This window comes from Microplitis mediator, chromosome 3 (assembly GCF_029852145.1).
Source record: "Microplitis mediator isolate UGA2020A chromosome 3, iyMicMedi2.1, whole genome shotgun sequence".
NCBI classification, from domain to species: domain Eukaryota; kingdom Metazoa; phylum Arthropoda; class Insecta; order Hymenoptera; family Braconidae; genus Microplitis; species Microplitis mediator.
The window spans coordinates 6,435,766-6,454,695 of NC_079971.1; the positions used below are offsets into that span (position 1 = coordinate 6,435,766).

Genomic DNA, 18,930 nt, shown 5'->3' on the forward strand with positions numbered 1-18,930 from the left:
AAATATCAAAAAGTTTATTCCATGTCCACCTAAAAGCTCTTGAGAATGATGATTACACCATTCACTGATTCATGACTCTCTAAACTCAGATACACAGTACCTGTCATTATCCATTTAATTTCAAAAGTTTACGCGGTAAATATACCTTTGTTTTAATTTTTGTTTTACGTTTAACAATTTTTTTTTTTCAACCACTTCATAATTAAAGTACATTTGTCTGGTTCGTATATGTGTGCTAGTCACCATAAACGCATGAAGAGTGTTTTAGGTGTGAGATGTGTGTATAATTGAAAAGCGAAATTTTGCCAGTTGGAATTCTAGAATTAAATTGCATGTGAACTAGTGGCTGGAGAGGGAAAGAGGTAAATTTATTCGGTCATCCGTTTACGAGTTGTACCAAGAGGAATGAGAGAAAGAGAAAGAGAAAGAGAAAGGGAATTAGGGGTGAGAAGAAATAAAGGAAGAAAGGGAGTTGCCAGTGGAAAATACGCAGGAGGTTTACTGCTGGTTAATAGTCTGACAATGAAATGACTCTTCAGAAAGTAAAGAGAAAATTTTTAACGGTACTCATTTGCTGATCATTCGCTCGTTGTTTAAAAAGTTAGTGCTAATAAATAGTGAATGAATGCAAGTAAATCATTTATTTTTGTATTTATTTATTAAGAAGAAACTAAATGTGAATGGAGATTCACTAGGCAAGGTCTCAAACGTCTTGATTTCGCTTAAAGAATTCATAGATATATTACATGAAATTGATGACTTTGAGTTTCTTTGTTGCAAAAAACATTATTTGCATAATCTGATTTTTTTTAGTAGAAATCTATCGATTGTATTTGTCCTCATGGTGAAATTTTCGAAGAATTTTGTCATAGTCTATTGCAATGCATCGAGTAGGTTCCAAAAATACCATTGATTCAAAAGTTTAGGTGCGCATGTATATACAAATACAAATATAAATTCGGTTAAGTTCAAAGATGAGCAAAATCGTTCAATTAGTTTAAAAATGGCGGAAATTTTAAATTTTCAAATTAACGAAAAACGTATCATTAATTATTGAGACAATAACATTTTTTTTTTGTATTTGAAATACAATTCGACTTCTGATACTTGGAAAATAAAAACACTAGTTTCTTGACACCATTTCGCTGGGATAAGATTCAACACCGCTACCGGTGTTACTTTAATACCGTTTTAGTGTTAAATTTAACACTGATAATTTAAACACCAGGATAGCGGGGGCTCACACCAGTTTATTTCAGTATGATTTCATATGGATTCCAATGAGAATTTGGCCGAAAACACCATGAAAATCCATCTAGGAATGAATCTATAAATCCATGAAAGCCCGAGTCAAAGAATAAATTCTATTTTAGCCCTCAAAAACCTCAATTCTTTCGATGTTTTATTGCCGCTCAAAAAGTAACTCTACTCTAGTATACTCAAAATCCTCAATGAGAACTATGAGGTCGAAATGCGAATAGTTTGACGATTTTAAATTATAACTAAGACCTCCAAACCCTCAACGAATGAAAAGCTATAGTTCGGACTTTGAACGACGTCGAATGAGACTTCTGAGGTTCAAATGCGGATAAAATTATTCCTGTATGTTTTGAGTATTTTGAGGCTCTAATCCAGATTATGATATTCTAGTTTTTTTCTCAAAGTGGTAAAATGGGTCGTAACTACTACTTTGAGGACTAAACTAGGATAACTTTCTACACTGTTGACAGTCTCTAAATTCTAAATTGATCCTCAAAAATCTCATTGAGAACTTTGAGACTTAAATCCGAATTTGTTTTTTGACTCGGGAGTCCTTATGGATTTCTTTCACTGTATGATCCAAAATGAAAAGTTATTATAATCAATTGTAAAACTTCTGTTAACTAATTTATGTAATTTGAAAAAGAAAAATGTTAAGCAGTAAAAATATAAATTTAATTAGATACTTAAAATAACACCGTATTTATTTCTGTACCGGAAGTTTAAACATTTTATTAGAAATAAAAAGTAAAAATTTCATTTAACGATTATCTAAATATAACTATTATCGGGCAGTTATTTCGATTTTTATTGTAGCTATTGCGTTATAGCATTCGAGTGTCTGCCACGTAAAGTGTAAAGTCTTATGAAAAAAAATAGTTTCAAAAAAGCAATGTTTTTTATGAATATCATTTTTTTACTGACTCTAGCGGAATGTGTGCCGGAACGAAAAGAGTGCTTAGAAAATGGCTCAACTGTATGTATAACAGATAATAGATAAAATGTCCCTTATTAACCGATGTAACTATTAATCGAAATTAATCAGCGTTTATAATTTTTTTTTTATGTTTCAGTGTACAAACCGCAATGCCTGTTGTTCAAAATTATGTCAATCCAGAGTGTACCCCATACCTATTAAAAGATGCATCCCTAATTCATTAGTGGTAAATAAGTCACCTATTTCTATCGAAACAGAAGACCGTAAAAAAAAAGACGATATGTGCATTACCAATGGGAATCACGTATGTATACAAGAGCATAAAAAATATGGTAGCAATAATTATGTCGATTTAGGGTCAGTTTTTTGAACCGGGATATTTATTTGAGCCGAGCTTGAAGATCTGCAAACATAAGAAAAAAAAGTAACTAATGAAGTGAAATTGCTCATTAATTAATACTCTGAACGTGTATAGGGGAAGGGGGCCAAAACGGGGTACTGAAAGAAATACTAAGGTTTCGAGGACTCAAATATCCTAAATCGTTTTGTTTTTAATGATATTTAAAGTAAATAGAAAAAAATTCAGTTGCCGTTAAAACAAAAAAATTTTCACTTTCGCGGGCAAAATAGAGTACTCCCTAAAAAAGGTGTAAAAAAAAAAAAAAATTTCTGCATATTAAATAAAATTGATTAAATTTAATTTTTTTTGTAAATAATTTACATAAAGAAAAAATACATTTTTATCATATCAACCGCGAAAGTTGAATTTTCAAGCAACATGCAGAGAGCGCAAATTATACGGATTCTGGAAATCTATAGTTTGGTTAACTTTCCTCGAACTTGTATCGAAAAGTAGCTTCTTTCTCTCTATCTGTCTCTAAATTCCTACACGACTTGAAACATTTTTGACTGTTTCTTTCTTAAATTCAACTTCCGCTGTTGATATGACAAAAAATTTTGTTCGATACTTTATGCTTAAAGGTAGGAACCCTGACCTACTGGAAGTGCAGGCACGCGTTTGAGGCTATGGATACATTCTCATCAAGACCTCGTACTATATCCGGTCTTGATAAGAAAGCGCCCATAGCCTCAAACTCGTGACGTCACTTCAAGCCGTCAGAATCCCTACCGTTCCGCATACGTATCGAAAATAACTATTTAGACAATTATTGGATCAAAGGAAGAAAAAAAAACTTTATTGGTTGTTATCGTAAAACAAAAGCCATTAACATTTTTCGACTGACACTCGATTTTTGAAAAAGTTTAGCAAAAAATATTAAAAATGATGCTCAATTATATTTACAAAAGTGATTTTGGAATGTGCAAAAAGCATTACAAAATAAAATTTTGGGAGTACCCCGTTTTTCCTACCCTACCCCGCCCCCTTTCCTTACTTAGGGCTAGTTTTTCAAACCGGATTTATTTTTAATAAGAAAGGCGTTCTTTCCTTTTATGCACCATTCTTCCCACAAACAGAAACAAAAATGTAAACTTTCAGGTACAGATCTAGTGAAAAATCAATACTTCAATCAATTATTTATTAAAATAAATATACTTTTCATAAAAAAGTTATTTCTATTAAATATAAGTTGGCAATCTTCCAACTCCGCTCACAAAAAAATCCCTAGTTACTTCGTATGCAGACTGATTTTTTTGAAAGCCTGAAACTCCGTATGATGGAGTAAATTTGGATTGGAATAAGATTCATATCCACTCGATTTTTTACAGTACAACAACAACAAAAAAACTGACTAATTTTTCATCTGCGTAAAGCAATATCTAATAATTGTATGAAATATTTAATTACCACCTAAAAATTAGATACTTTTTTTCAGTGTACACAACAAAGTCAATGTTGCTCTAAGTACTGTGTAGTTGTAGGATTGATGAATCAACTTTGCATGAGTAAATATGATCCTAATGAACCAGAAGTAGGAAACTCACCCTATTCTCTAACACCGAGATCACAGAAGCCGAAAGTTAAATGTCGATCAACTGGATACTTTGTATGTAATAGAAAAATTAAATAATTTATTTACTTATTGACCAAAAAAATTTAACTCCGAGCAGACCGTGTAAAGTCCTCGGGGACCATTCTCGGATCAAAAAAATAACGTAATTTTGGCGTGATTATAAAAATTGGAAATAAAGCAAATCTAGGAAAATAAAATCAAGTCAAGTTTAAGTTATGTTTTTAATAAATGAAAAACACATTTTAAGATATGAAAAGACATTTGGTTTTGACTTATTATTACATTTGACTGTTGTCTTACTTAGTACCAATTTACGCCACCCAAGTCAAATTAAAGTTACGTCTTGGATTTGACTTAGCTTAAATTTGTCATTCAAGTCAAGTCCAAGTCAACGTGACTTTAGTTTTACTCGAAGTTTCAAGTTAAAAAAGCCATATTGAAGTCAAAAAAAGTAAGTGTAGCCAAAATCAACTACAGTCGAATCGCGTTATGAGTCCGCCGACTTATATCTCTTGGAAGACATTCCCCCTCTATGACTACAAAAATAATCATGTACACACTCACACGCTTGCAAAGTAGAGGAAGTATGAGTTACGGGGTTCGACTGCTGAGCAGAAATGGGGGTACAGGAATTCTTAGAATTATATTCCCCTACATCCCTGTAGGCGGACTCATAATGCGATTCGACTGTAAGTTAAATGCAAGTCAAATAAATAAAAAAGTCAAAATCAAGTCGTTTATTTACCCGGGTTTTCAGACCAAAAATTATTTACAGTCTACAACTTTTTTTTTTACAGTGTTCCGCTCACAATGAATGTTGTTCCCAACAATGCGTATCCATAGGATATCATTCTATCAAAGCTTGTTTTAACTCAACGATGATTGTTGACACTCCAGTAAAAAATTCATTTAATTCTACAATAACTATATTAAACAGTACTCTAGATTATTGTACGCCAAACAATCATGATGTATGTGCATATTAGAAAAATAAAGTACCACAGCCCATCATTCACCAAAAAATTATTTTTTTCAGTGCCATGATTTTAGCCGATGTTGTGTAAAGATTTGTGCTCCTATAGGGTTTACTGGAATTGACTTATGCATTTATCTTCCAAAAAATAAAACATGGACAATAGACCCTCCATCTTCTTCTTCCGTGACAACCAAATCGAATCAAAATTCAGATTACTGTGCTTTGAATGGACATTATGTATGCAATATAAAGTCAATTATTGACATTGCGAAAAAAAAGTTTTATTCAATAATTTTAATTGATTAATTAATGTCTTTTATGTGTAGTGTGTCGAAGATAATGACTGCTGTTCTGAAAAATGTTATTCTATTTTGAACACTAAACTTCACGCATGTATTGATCCATAAATAATTTCAACATCATTATCATAAAAATCCACATGAAAATTTATAAGAATTTTGGGAAAAATTCATGGGACTCTAAATAAAATAATTCATGGGAATATAAAATATTTTTTTATAAAAACTGTTACTATATTTAATCTTTTCACTATGTATTATATATATGAAATTATAATTTAGTGAATTATGAAAACATTTTATAAATTTAAAAAAACACATATTATGTTCAATTATTGATACCTGAGTCAATTATTTATTAAAATAAATTATATATTGAATATAAATTTATTCAAGTATTAAAAGACTGGACTGGAGTGAATACAGATTGAAATGAAATCCGCGTCATTACGAAATCGCTCCGCTGAGAAAAAATTATCTGTTTACTCCATATGCTGAGTGATTTTTTTTCAAACTCCAGAACTTCGAGGTACGCATTAACTCCTGATTTTTTTCAGGGTATGTTCTAATCTGACAATAATTAACGTCGCGTTTAAGATAATGAGCACTAAATTTCCGACTCAAAAAATAGAACCGACATTATAGTTTTCGAAGATTAAAAATTATGAAAACAATGAGCTGTCACTTTTTATTAAAAGAAAAAAAAGAAAAGAAAATTGATCAAACCAGGGGTTGGGAATTTTATTACGGGGTTTAATAAATATATATCTCATTTTCAAGCACTTAATTATACATTGAAAAGTCAAAATTAAACATGTTTTTCTATACGTTTGCACTGTAAAAAAAAGAACAGTGTGAGTCTACACTAGCCCGGTTAGAAAAAAAGAACTTTTTTTTTTGAACTGTCAGAAGTCGACTTGGATTTCATGTACAAAAAAACGTTTTCGTTGTTTATAAAATTAATGATATGACAGATTTATCAATTGACCGAAAAATTCAAAAAATGTTTGCCTACAGTTAAATGTTAATGTTTGATTTTTTTTAAAAAGCGTCAATTATAAAAAAAAATCGGTCTATCTCTAGATTCTAGCAAGCCGCGTCGAATGACACCTCAATGATCAAAATCGGTTCATCCGTTCAAAAGATACAGGTATTTACATGCGTACATACGTACGTACACACATACATACACTCGGACATCATTGTAAAATTAGTCAGAATAGTTTCCTAGAACCTCAAAACGTCAAGATCTGATAGAAATTCGGTTTTCGAAAATCGGACCGAAACCAATAATTTCCCGAATTTTTTCAAATTTTCAATTTTCTTAGCGGAAAGTTAAAAATATTTTAAAAAATTTCACCTTTAGTTTTTTTAATTTTCTACATGTGCGTATTTTTAGTTTTTTTTTTTTTTCGTAATTAATTTGTTGAAAAAAAAACCCGAAAATTATTAATTGCCTGCTAACTTCAGGATCATAATGTTATTGTATAAAATGTCGGAAACAGATTTTTATGATCACACAAGAAATCTTCTGTCACAAGAATTTTTTTTGCTCAGTATATAGACAGCTATAATGTCTTACATTATGCAACGATTTACTGGCTTATTAATCTTATAAAAAACATGTATTCATATATAACTATTTCAAAATATGAATCAATTACTCATACACATGAAATAAGAAGAATGTATATAATGAGTGTTCATTAAGAGATAATAGTATAACGTAAGAGAGAAAATAAGACGAATGTTTATAATAAGCGCTGAAGAGAAGAGCAAGGAATAGCGTAATTAGTAAATCACATAGAGACGTGATACAGCTGAGACTAAACTCTACGAGTGTTGAGTTTTTTCCTCACTGGTAATATCATTGTCATGAGATTTTCATCTCCGCTATATTAAACTTTCTTTTTCCCATCTCTTTCATCTCCGTGTACTTTATGAAAGGATTTGAGTTGGGACATGAGTCGGGAAATATTTTCACCTAATCAAACAAAATCTTTGAGTAGACCTTGTTTGCACAGTATGTAATATATAATCCTTCCATTCCATCAGTTATTTTAATCTTTACCAAATAAATATTTCTTGTCCTAAATTAATAACGGACGTGAGTTTAAAGCGATACCAAATGTCGTTTGTCAATGGTTTGGCCGAATGCCAGACTGGCTACGCTCAGGTCAGAGGGGAATCGCAACAAGTACAATTAGGGAAAGCTTAACTTATGTGTACGTTGACCCAAGAAGTTTACGTTTTAATGCTATTGTTTACTTATTTGTTTAATGTAATCTGTATTTTCATTATTTAACATTTTTATTTTTAAAATTACGTACATGCAGAGAAATTTTTACTAAAAATTATCCAAAAAGTTTGATACTGTGGGGACATGTGGTACATATATTAATTTTTCTCATGAGCATTGTAAAATATACTACTCGATAGCATGTAAATCAAGTGCAATTGCTACTAACAACAAGTAAAAATTTAATTACTGGCTCGATGTCCTTACAGTACCAAACTTTATGGGTAATTTTTACTCAAAAATTATATGCGGGTAGATGTAAAAATCGGGAGAGAATTTGGAGTGATTACGGATTTTATTTAAATTAACATGATCCGGAAGTTAGCAGATGATTAACAATTATCGATTTTTTTTCAACAACTTAAATAAAAAAAAAAAAAAAAAAATATGCACATATAGAAAATTAAAAAACCTATAAGTGCAATTTTTTTTAATATTTTTTTTTTAGACATTTAAAAAATGATTCCGATCCTGACAATGAATTAATTCCAAACCGGCTCCCTGCCTTTATAAATCCGGAATAATTTCTCATCCGAAAATTTCTCAGCAATAATTACTCAAACAAAAATTGATCTGACACAAAAATTTCTTGCTACAAAAATTCTCAAAACCAAAATTACTCACTACTAAAATTTCTCTACGTACCAAATGTATATCATTTTTTATATGGGTGCTACGCTCTCCATCTCCATTTTTTAAACACAAATATAAATAATAATTGTTATAATAACATTAAAAATTTCTATATTTATAAACATTTTCATTTATTACTACAAATTTAACTCACACAAATTCGCCTTGGTTTTGACTTAACTGGTCTTACTTAGTCACAATTTAAGACGACCATGTCTAAATCAAGTTATATTTTTGACCAGGGTAGCGTCACAATTCAACTTGATATGTATTAATTAATTCAATCGACATTAATAAACAAACATCAGGTTATATATAACTAAAACTGCTGATTGTTGCCACTCATCTGGCAGGTGACTGTTGTATTGGAGCTAGTTTTGGTAAGTAATTCAAGATCTGTTATATTTTGACCAAATCAGTAGACTAGTATAGCAACGACAAAGCAAGCACTAGATTTTGACATGGTTGATAACGTGATATATCTATGGTATGTGTTATTGAACTGTTAAAATCAAATGTATTGTTTTGTTTACTTTTATTTGAATTGTTTCCACAGACGCCTGAAGAAGGAATAATAAATTCTGAAACGTTGCGCTAAATAGTAATCAAATATCAACTTATTTATGATCCTAACTCCTCGGAGTATGGTTTGGAATTAATTTTTTTTTTAATTTATCACTCCACAAATTTGTTACATTACAGTGTACAGCGATAATTATGCTCAATTTCTCCCAAAACAAACTCAGTTGAATCCACGAACTTCACCTCCCACTCAGTTTTTATACTTTACTTACGTCATATGAAAAGTGTACTAATTTCCCTCAAGTATTAATAATTAATAAATATCATTAAAAATTGACAAACTAAATTTTCAAATAAAATAAATTATGTTCAATAATAAAAAAAAAAAATCAACACCCTAACATCCAATCGAAATAAATATAAACAATTTTAAACACAATTCCATACAATCCAGTGATTTAAAATTCAATTAGATCTCTCGTATTGATAAAGTAAATAAATAAAACTCACTAACTTTATATTCATATCACGATATTCAAATAAGTATAAATTTACGTTTTTTTTTTTTTATTCATGAATCCTATCATTATCTTTCAATTCTTATTCACTCTCATTTCACGTATCTGTATGTCTATTTTATTCTATTTAAAACCTCGAATGTAGTACTCTAATTATTTACTTCATAGCAGATCGCTGCAGACGAATACTAAAATCACAACACACTCAGTACTACTTCTATTTTGTACCCTACAGTATAATAAAGATAATAGTAAAAAAAAAAAAATAAACAAAGAAGAACAAAGCAAGGTAATAAATAGGAAGGAATAATGGTTTAAAAAAAGGATGAACGTGACTAAGAGCTACGAGCTCAAGGAATCTAGAGGAGAGTTTTCATTTATAAGGTGCTTTTGATCAAGAGTCTATGATGGTGGTAAGAGCCGTGGGCTTTTCGGTAAACCATCCTGTACAAGATTGAGCTTAGCTGTACTCTTTGAGCCATAGCCAACACGAATAATTTGCTACCTCATCACAAAACATGCCATTGGATTCAACCCCAATAGCTTTAGCTTCAGCTGAAACCTTTGGCAAACACCGGGCGCTCCTAATTAGAGGATTTTCCTACTCAATTACATTACATACAAGTGTGATCTGGAAAATTGGGTATCAAACATCAATTACACTGACTAAAGATTCTTGACGAGTTGGGTAATTATTGTAAGCTCGTAATTAGCCTTTTTGAGAGCATTGAGAATGTTGCTCTCATAAACATTTAAAATAAAATTATAGTTAAATATACCCGCGTAAAAAAAATCGTTGAAGACAGGTTGAAAAAGTGTTGACTATTCTAAACTTCAAAACGTGACACAACGATGAACTTTTTCTCAACGTATTTTAAATTTTTAAAAATTCAGGAGAAAAATCAATAAATATCCTAACATTATCAAGATATGCTAAAACAAAAAACGTTGAGAAATAGTTCAAAATCGGTTTTTTCTGAACATATTTTGCACTTAAAAAAAAGATCGTCATTTTGTCACATTTTGAAGTTTAGAATAATCAACATTTTCTTAACCTTTTTTCAGCAATTTTTTTTACATGGGTAAGAAAAAAAATTTTATAACATGTTATATAGGGGGGCAAAACGAGATACTTAAGGAAATACCGAATTTTCGAGGTCTCAAATACGTTAAATATTTTTTTTTTTAATGATATTAAAAGTAAATAGAAAAAATTTTCCCCGACCCCTAACCAGATTACAATTTTTGTTTTAATTGCACTACAAAAAAATATGAAAAACGGTTGACCCTGCGGGAAAACCCCAAAACCTCCCGCCGTTTTCGAACTCAGGGAGCTGAGTCTAGATTTTCTATAGATTTTCTTGGACGGCGATCCTGATTAAAATTAAGGCGTCAGATGGATGCTGAAGGCCTCGGGGATATCAGACAAGTTTTCAGGACAAACGTTAGCCCACAAAAATGAAGGAAAAAATTTTTTTCAGCACCGCGGACTCAAAATTTGTTACAGTGTACATACATGAGATTTTGGTCTATAGAACCCCTGTAGTAGGCGACCCATTGGTATGTTGAAGACAATTGAAATTTCAAACCCGGAATAAGTTTATCTGCCGAATAACAAACTCCAGTTTATCTCTCTCATGAAGAAATCGGGCATTACACCGGTTTTTTTTACAGTACATTATACAAAAAGTTTTATCGAAAAAAACTGAATGATAATACAGTTTAAGATCCTCATTTAAATTCAACTATATTTGAAAAATGCTAACTACAATATTAATTATTTACTGGAAATTATCAACGATAAATTTTCGAAGAGAATCTCAAGTATCAGACAAATGGGGTAATCTGTTAGTGCTTTTTGCCGAGTGTTAACAAATAGGACAGTTGGATAGAACCAAAAACTAATTAGTATCGAGGATGTCGTGGAGGTGTCGCGAGATTTATATTGAATTTCGAGAATAATCGGTAGAGTCCAGCTAGTGTACAAGTGTGCCTTGGCAATCTTCGTAATTAAGGGATTCCATGCGTACCAAAGCGAATTGAAGAGACTACAGTAGACGGATAGTCGCGAGTATAGTATTAGTGAATGTGAATTTGAATTTGAATCCGAATGGCCATGCTCTCGCGCCGAATGTAGAATGGCAATGCAAACTGTATATCGATCGATGGTGCAAATTTACACTCTGCACACGCGACCTTTCCCCTCCCACATATTCTCCCTCTCGCTCTTACTCTGTTCCTCTTTCTCTCCCTTACTCTTACTCTCACTTGATATCTCTCTCATACTCTTGTCCAGAGGACACAATGACCATGCATCGGATATATACACGTTTGTCGGCTTGTAAACGAGACCTATTATTGGTCAATCTTGTTTGCGCGATCAACCGTCCACCCTTGATCGCGTATCTAGTCGTATGGATGTCAAGTAGAATCATTCGGTCGTCTGTCATCCTTTCAACAAATGTCTATATTTATATTTTTTTTCTGTTTTAGACAATTAATTCACTTTATGTTAAAAACACTCTGTGTAATTGAAATAATCTATTATGCTTTTGATCTACAGTAGTCAATTTTTTATCACTAATTTTAATTTTTCTAAAATCTACCTTTTGTATTTGTCCTTATCCCTCATGGAAAAAGATATATCCGGGAATATGCCGGTAAAATAGCATACATACGACAATACATAAGCCGGATATATACTATTTTGCCGGGATATATATTTTTTCGTGCGGGATGGTCAATTTTTCAATGAATTTTCTTATAACCCTTCATAATTGGTCGAGTAGGTTCCAAAAATACCACTCGTTAGAAAATTTATATATGTACGTATGTATCCGAGTCAAAACAGAAATTCTAGTTTAGTCCTCAAAAGCCTCACTTCCTTTGATGTTGTATTTGCCGCCCAGAAAGTAACTCTGCTTAAGTACTCAAAATCCTCAATGAGAACTATGAGGTCTAAATGCGAATAATTTATCGATCTTAAATTATAACTAAGACCTCAAAATCCTCAACGATTGAAAAGTTATACTTCGGACTTTGAAAAATTTTCGATAGAAAAGGGAGGGGAGAGAAAACGTCGAATGAGACTTTTGAGGTTCAAATGTGGATTAAATTATTTCTTTATGTTTTGAGTATTTTGAGGCTCTAATTCAGATTACGTTATTCTAGTTTAGTCCTCAAAGTGGTAAAATTGGTCGTAACTACTACTTTGAGAACTAAACTATAGGATAACTTTCTATACTGTTGTTAATCTTAAATTTCTAAATTAATCTTCAAAAACCTCATTGAGAGCTTTGAGACTTCAATCCGAATTTGTTTTTTAACTCGGGTACATAACCAGCCTTGTTGCCAAAATAGCGCCTACAGTTCTTATAGGATCCTAATGAAATTTTCTAGAACTATTCTATAGGCAATTATCTTGATCAGGATCAAAGATGGGCTAAATCGATTGATTAATTTCGAAGTTATGGTGTTTGAAATATTTCCGATGTTTCAAAATAATCATTTTTTCACTACTAAAGTTTATGTAACTTCAAAACTAAAGCTTATAGACAGTTTCTGTGAAGAGTTTCTTAGTTTGTTTAATAAGCTTCAATTTCTGTCCTTAAACTAAAAATTGTGAGTATTCCTTCCAATAATTTGATAGCCTTGAAAATTTGAACAGTCAAGAATATTTCCGAGACGAAAAATTTGATCTGTTTTAGCCGTGTAAAAAAAATTCGTTCCTAAAAGATTCCAAGAAAGTTCCGAATGTGGAGCTTCTAAACATGAGACAGATTAGAACTTCGAATAGAACTTTTTTGGAATGTTAGTAATTTTTATGTTAAAAAAAAAGTTTTAATGAGCGAATTTAGAGTAAAGAAAGGACGTTCGTGGAACTTTTTGGAATTTTTTATGGACGTTTTTTTTAGTTCTATAAAAAATTCAAAAGTAGTGATTTTTGAACTATTTTGGCATGTTTCTAGAACGTCTGTATTCTACAAAAGATGCAAAAGAAGTGATTTTGGAAAGCCTTTTTTAGTCATTAAAAAAGTCAAAAGTGGTGATTTTGGAACTTTTTTTGGATGTCCATATAGAATTCTAAAAAATTTCCAAGAACGTCCTTTTTTGACTCTAAATTCGCTCATAAAAACTTTCTTTCTTTAGCGTCAAAATTACTAACGTTCCAAAAAAGTTCTATTCGAAGTTCTAATCTGTCTCATGTTTAGAAGTTCCACATACGGAACTTTTTTGGAATCTTTTTGGAACGAATTTTTTTTACACGGGTAAATCAAATTGAAATTCTAAATTATTGCTATTTAATTTTACTTTTTATCCAGTCCAAAATCAGACTTTAACTGCCTATTATTTTTATTACTCTGTTTTTGATCGTCTTTATATAAAAAAACAGCTTAAAATTTTTACAAAAATTTTAAGACAAATCAATTGGTTCAAATATAATCGTAGTAGACTAAAATCAGATCAATTTTTTCGACCCGGGTACTAAATATGGTTTTAGTGACTGATAATTTCACTGCTACTTTGAGAGCTGAAAATTTTTAGAACGTCTTTAGAAAAATCTACTTTCTATTCTGGCTGTCAGATGACATTTTTTTTTGCAAACTTTTTAGTTATGAAAAAAAAAACTTAGATATGGAAGACAGTTTATATTAATTGGGTAGTTAATTAATTGTTAAACGAGACTCGGTGATGTTGATCAAAGAGCACTCGTGGACACAGTAGATTTAATTGCGGATATGCAAGGGCATTTCTATATCGCAATTTAACGCTCCTACTTTAGTTCTGTGCCAAGCTCAAGCAAAACTTGTCTAATTAGTTTACAAACTGTACCTGCTATTGGCTTCGTTAGAATTGGTTTCACACACACAGAAATATAGATATAAACTCACAACCATTTTCCAATAATTTTCATCTGATAATTGGACCACGGGATGTTTACTTCATTCACATGTACGCAGCTACAAGTCTAGTCAATGATCATCAGCCAACAAAACATTTTAGATCACATCACATTTAATTAAATTGTGTAATCATTAATTATTATTATTATTGCCAATTAATAGATTTATCTTACAAATAATATCGTGTTTTTTTTTTCAATTAAACAGTTCAATTTTACTTCACCGTTACCCTGTAAAAATTATAAGTGATTTTTTAAGCCGAATTCACTCCGTCACTCGGAATTCCGGAGTTTGAAAAAAATGACTCTGGGTATGGGGTAAGTAGCAATTTTTTATCAGCGAAGTGATTTCGCAGTGAATGCGGATTTATTTTTAATCTGCATCCACTCTGATGACGAAGTTTTAATGGTTGAATAAATTTATATTTAATAACAACAATTTATTATGCAAAATCATAAATAAATTATTTATGAGTATTAATAATTTTTACTCCTCGCATTTCACTTTAGCGAGTTTTTTTACTGAATTATATAAATGTTACATTATTTTATTTTGAAACCCTATCGAAATGAATTTACTTCGAGAGGATTAAATAAATAAAAAATTATTGGTATTCATACTGGAAAAAAACTGGAGTAACTATGGATTTTTTTTTCAATCCATCACTCGGAGTTCTGGAATTTTTAGAAAAAATTGATCCGCATACGAAGTAAATAAGGAGTCTGTTTTTTTAACGGACTGATTTCGGGGTGATGTGGATTTTTTTTCAATCCGCATTCATTCCGGTTTAGAGTTTTAATAGGGAAATAAACTCCTCTCGAAAGTGAATTCACTCCGAGGGGGTTAAAAAAAATAAAAAGTCATCCGCTCCGAATTCAATCCAAATTTAATATGCATTTCTCCGGGAATTTTTTACAGAGCGCTTCGCATTCAATTTGCGTTTACTTTGACAAATTTTTACAGCGATATTAATTTCAATACACTGATGTAAAAAATGGGGTGTGAAATCGTATACAGATTGAATCCGGAGTGAATGCGAGTCGTATGTCTGTTTAATTATTTATCCTCTTGGAGTTAAATTCACTCCGAAGCGGAGTTTATTTAAATATTAAAATTCCGAGTCGGAGTGAATGCGGATGGAAATAAAGTTCAGTTTACTCCGAAATTACTCCTCTGAAAAAACAAACTCCCTATTTACTCCGTATGCGAAGTGATTTATTCCAAAAACTCCGAGTGACGGAGTGAATTCGGATTTAAATAAAGTTCGTAATCATCCGAATTCACTCCCGATTTTTTACAGTTTAGTGATTACGGATTTTATTCAAATCCGAATTCACTTTGTCACTCGGAGTTCCGGAGTTAGAAAAAAATCACTCTGCATAAGAGTAAATTCGGAGTTTGATTTTTCAGCGGAGTGATTTCAGAGTAAACTGAATTTTATTTCCTTCCGCATTCACCCCGATTCGGACATTTAATATTAAAATAACTTCCTTTTAAGAGTGAATTTCCCTTCGAACCAGGGTTTAAAAATTATAATAAACTCCCCTTCAAAGTTAATTTGACTCCGAAGGCATTAAATAAATAAACAGTCACCCGCTTCATATTCACTCCGGATTTAATCTTCCACTTCGCAAATTTTTTACAGAGTATTAATAGTAATTAATTAAATATATGACATATATACCCAGAAAAGAAGGATTTCTTGTCGCAAAAAATTCTTACTCGCCCCAAAAAATTTTTTTTACAACAAAAAATCAACTGCGCCCAGAAATCCTTTTTTTCCGTGTACATAAAATCAAATATAAGATTTCATATTTTTTTATGTATATTTATCTTATCTCTTTATTTATTTTCCCGCCTTTTTTGTCCACCTATACCCACAATTCCTTTCCATCCACCCTGAAGCCTTTTGACGATCGTGAATGAATGAGGTTTAAGGATCTCGTTAAATTTTTAAAAGTGGCTTTCCATTCTCTCGTTCTTTCCATGTCGCATACTCCTACCCGCATAAGTTCCACCCCCATACATATATCGTTTCTCTACATATACATATATATATATCTATATATATTTGTTTCCCTTTTGTTCTGTATAAATTCAATGGAGTTGCTCATAATATATGAACTTGATCCGCTTCAATCTTCCTCTGTTTTTTATACAAAAAACAAAAACATAAAAATAATGATTCGTTATCTCTCGTCAGTTTGTTATTGTTGTCTATTTTTTATTTTTTTCTCCATTTTCAGGCAAATTGGATAGCAATTAAATGAGAAAAGCCCCACAAAGCTCACTCCTGAGGTATTACAAAAAATATTACGTACATAGCCACGAGCAATATTATGTCCTCTGACCTCTGCGTATCCGTACGACGTCAATAGATAGTTCATTTAGCCGTTTTCCCATGATACCCAGAAGGTTAACAACAGTAATAATATTTACAAATGCAATTTAATATCGCAATTACGGTTAATAATTATTTATTGAACTAAAATACATCCCCAGAGGCGTTGTCATAACATCACACAAAGCAATAATTATTATTGATATTTATTTAGAGTTATTTAGAAAGTTAAGCTTGAAAAAATGTAAAAGAGTTAAATACACCATTAGGTTATTAAAAACTAAATTATGAATGGTAATTTTAGTAGAGAAATAATAATTGATGATCTATTTACTTATTGATTTATGGTCTATTGCGTGACTGACGCGACTAATAATTTTGTATTATCAATAAATCTAATGAAATACATATGTCATTGTACTATTATTATTTATTATCAGTTAAAAGTTTATTAATCTTCAAATAATTAAAAAGGAGAAATAAATTATTGAACTATGAATTTTCAAGTAAATGAAGAATAAAATAACGAGGTGAAAAAATTGCGGGGTGAACGCGGATTAAATCTGGGGTGAATAGGAGGATTATTTGTTCAATTTCCTAGGAGTGAAATTTACTCCGGGGTTTATTTTAATGTCAGAAATCCGGTTTGGAGTGAAATTTAGTTCGGAAGGGAGTTTACTTTGATGTTAAAAGTCAGAATCGGAGTGAATGCGGATGGAAATAAAATCCAGATCACTTCGAAATCACTCCGCTGAAAAAAAACTCCGTACGCGGAGTGATTTTTTTTTCAAACTCTGGAACCCTGAGTGACGGAGTGAATTCGGATTCAATTAAAATCCGTAATCACACGGAATTCACTCCCAATTTTTTACAGTATAGGTGAGGGCGAGGAACGCCAAACCCGGTGGGCAAAATAGACCACCCTAAAAATTTTGTTCAAAAATTATTTTTAAAGGTAATTTTCGGCTCTTATTATTATTTTTGTACAATTTTGAATGTACAAGCATTTCTTGCAAAATTTATTCTTAAAAAAATTTTTTTTCAGAATTTTTCAGTAGACTATGTATTAGGGTGGTCGTTAAAAATTAAATTTTCTCAGGCGCCCCATAAAAAGCTTCTTTTTAGTAAAAAAATACGTGGGGAATTTGGTTTTTTCTTTTTAGGTGAAAATAACACGTGCCTTAGGACGATCAAAGTTCATTTTTCGATACAATCGCGGTTTTTGTTAAATATCTCATGAAATATGCAGATTAAAGGAAAAAATCATGGGAACAATTTTGTAGGAAATTAAATTCTTGACAAAAAAGGTCATGTTGATTTTTTGTATAAAATGTGTATTTATGAAGATATTTAAAAAAAACTTATGTAGATCTTATCAATTAAGAATTTTAAGGATTACGAATGTTTAAAATAAAGTTTTTTCTTAAATATAGACAACTTCATAACTCGTAACATATCAATCATTAATGCTTGTTGTAGGTTCTATATACTTAGAAAAATGTTATTTTCAAAATTTGTAATCATTAAAACGCTCAATTCATCAGTTCTAAAAAAAGTTTTTTTAAAATATCTTCATAACTACACATTTTATAAAAAAAATGCACATGACCTTTTTTGTCAAGAATTTAATTTTCTACAAAATTGTTCCTATGATTTTTTCCTTTAATCTGCATATTTCATGAGATATTTAAAAAAAACGCGATTGTATCGAAAATTGAACTTTGATCGTCCTGCGGCACGTGTTCTTTTTACTTAAAAATAAAAAACCAAATTCCCCATGTATTTTTTTACTAAAAAGAAACTTTTTATAGGGCGCCTGAGAAAATTTAATTTTTAACGACCACCCTACTATGTATTGTTGGCCACAAAAAATACATACGAGATCTTCTTCGCTGTTTTTAAATTTTATAAAAATTATTAATCTTCAGTAATTTTTTTTTTACTTAAATTAGATATAAACAATTTTATTACAATTAAATTTCATTACATTTATTTTAAATAAACTAAAAAAAATGTTTTTTACTTTTTTTTTAGGGTGGTCCGTTTTGCCCAACCAGAAAACAAATTTTTTCTGTGGCAACTAAAAATTTGGTTTGATTACTTCCAATGAAAGTCCAAAAAAGAAGATTTCCTGTCTTCAAATCCACAAAAATTATTTCCTTAGTCATCCAGTTCCACAGGCCCTTCCTATGATATTGTATATTTAACAATATTCCATTTAAAAAAATATATAACCCACTATTACCGATGAAATAACATTTGGTTATT

At 30.9% G+C, this 18,930-nt stretch overlaps 1 protein-coding gene and 1 long non-coding RNA gene across 4 annotated transcripts in view; one reads left to right on the plus strand and one right to left on the minus strand.

Moving 5' to 3' along the window:
• The window catches only part of LOC130664646 (uncharacterized), a 143,630-nt gene that overhangs the window by 112,757 nt on the left and 11,943 nt on the right, over positions 1-18,930 (minus strand). The window lies entirely within an intron of this gene.
• On the plus strand, positions 4,045-5,361 carry LOC130664661 (uncharacterized). The gene is made up of 3 exons (XR_008989444.1): positions 4,045-4,203; positions 4,968-5,141; positions 5,207-5,361. It is a non-coding gene; the product is annotated as an uncharacterized LOC130664661 (long non-coding RNA).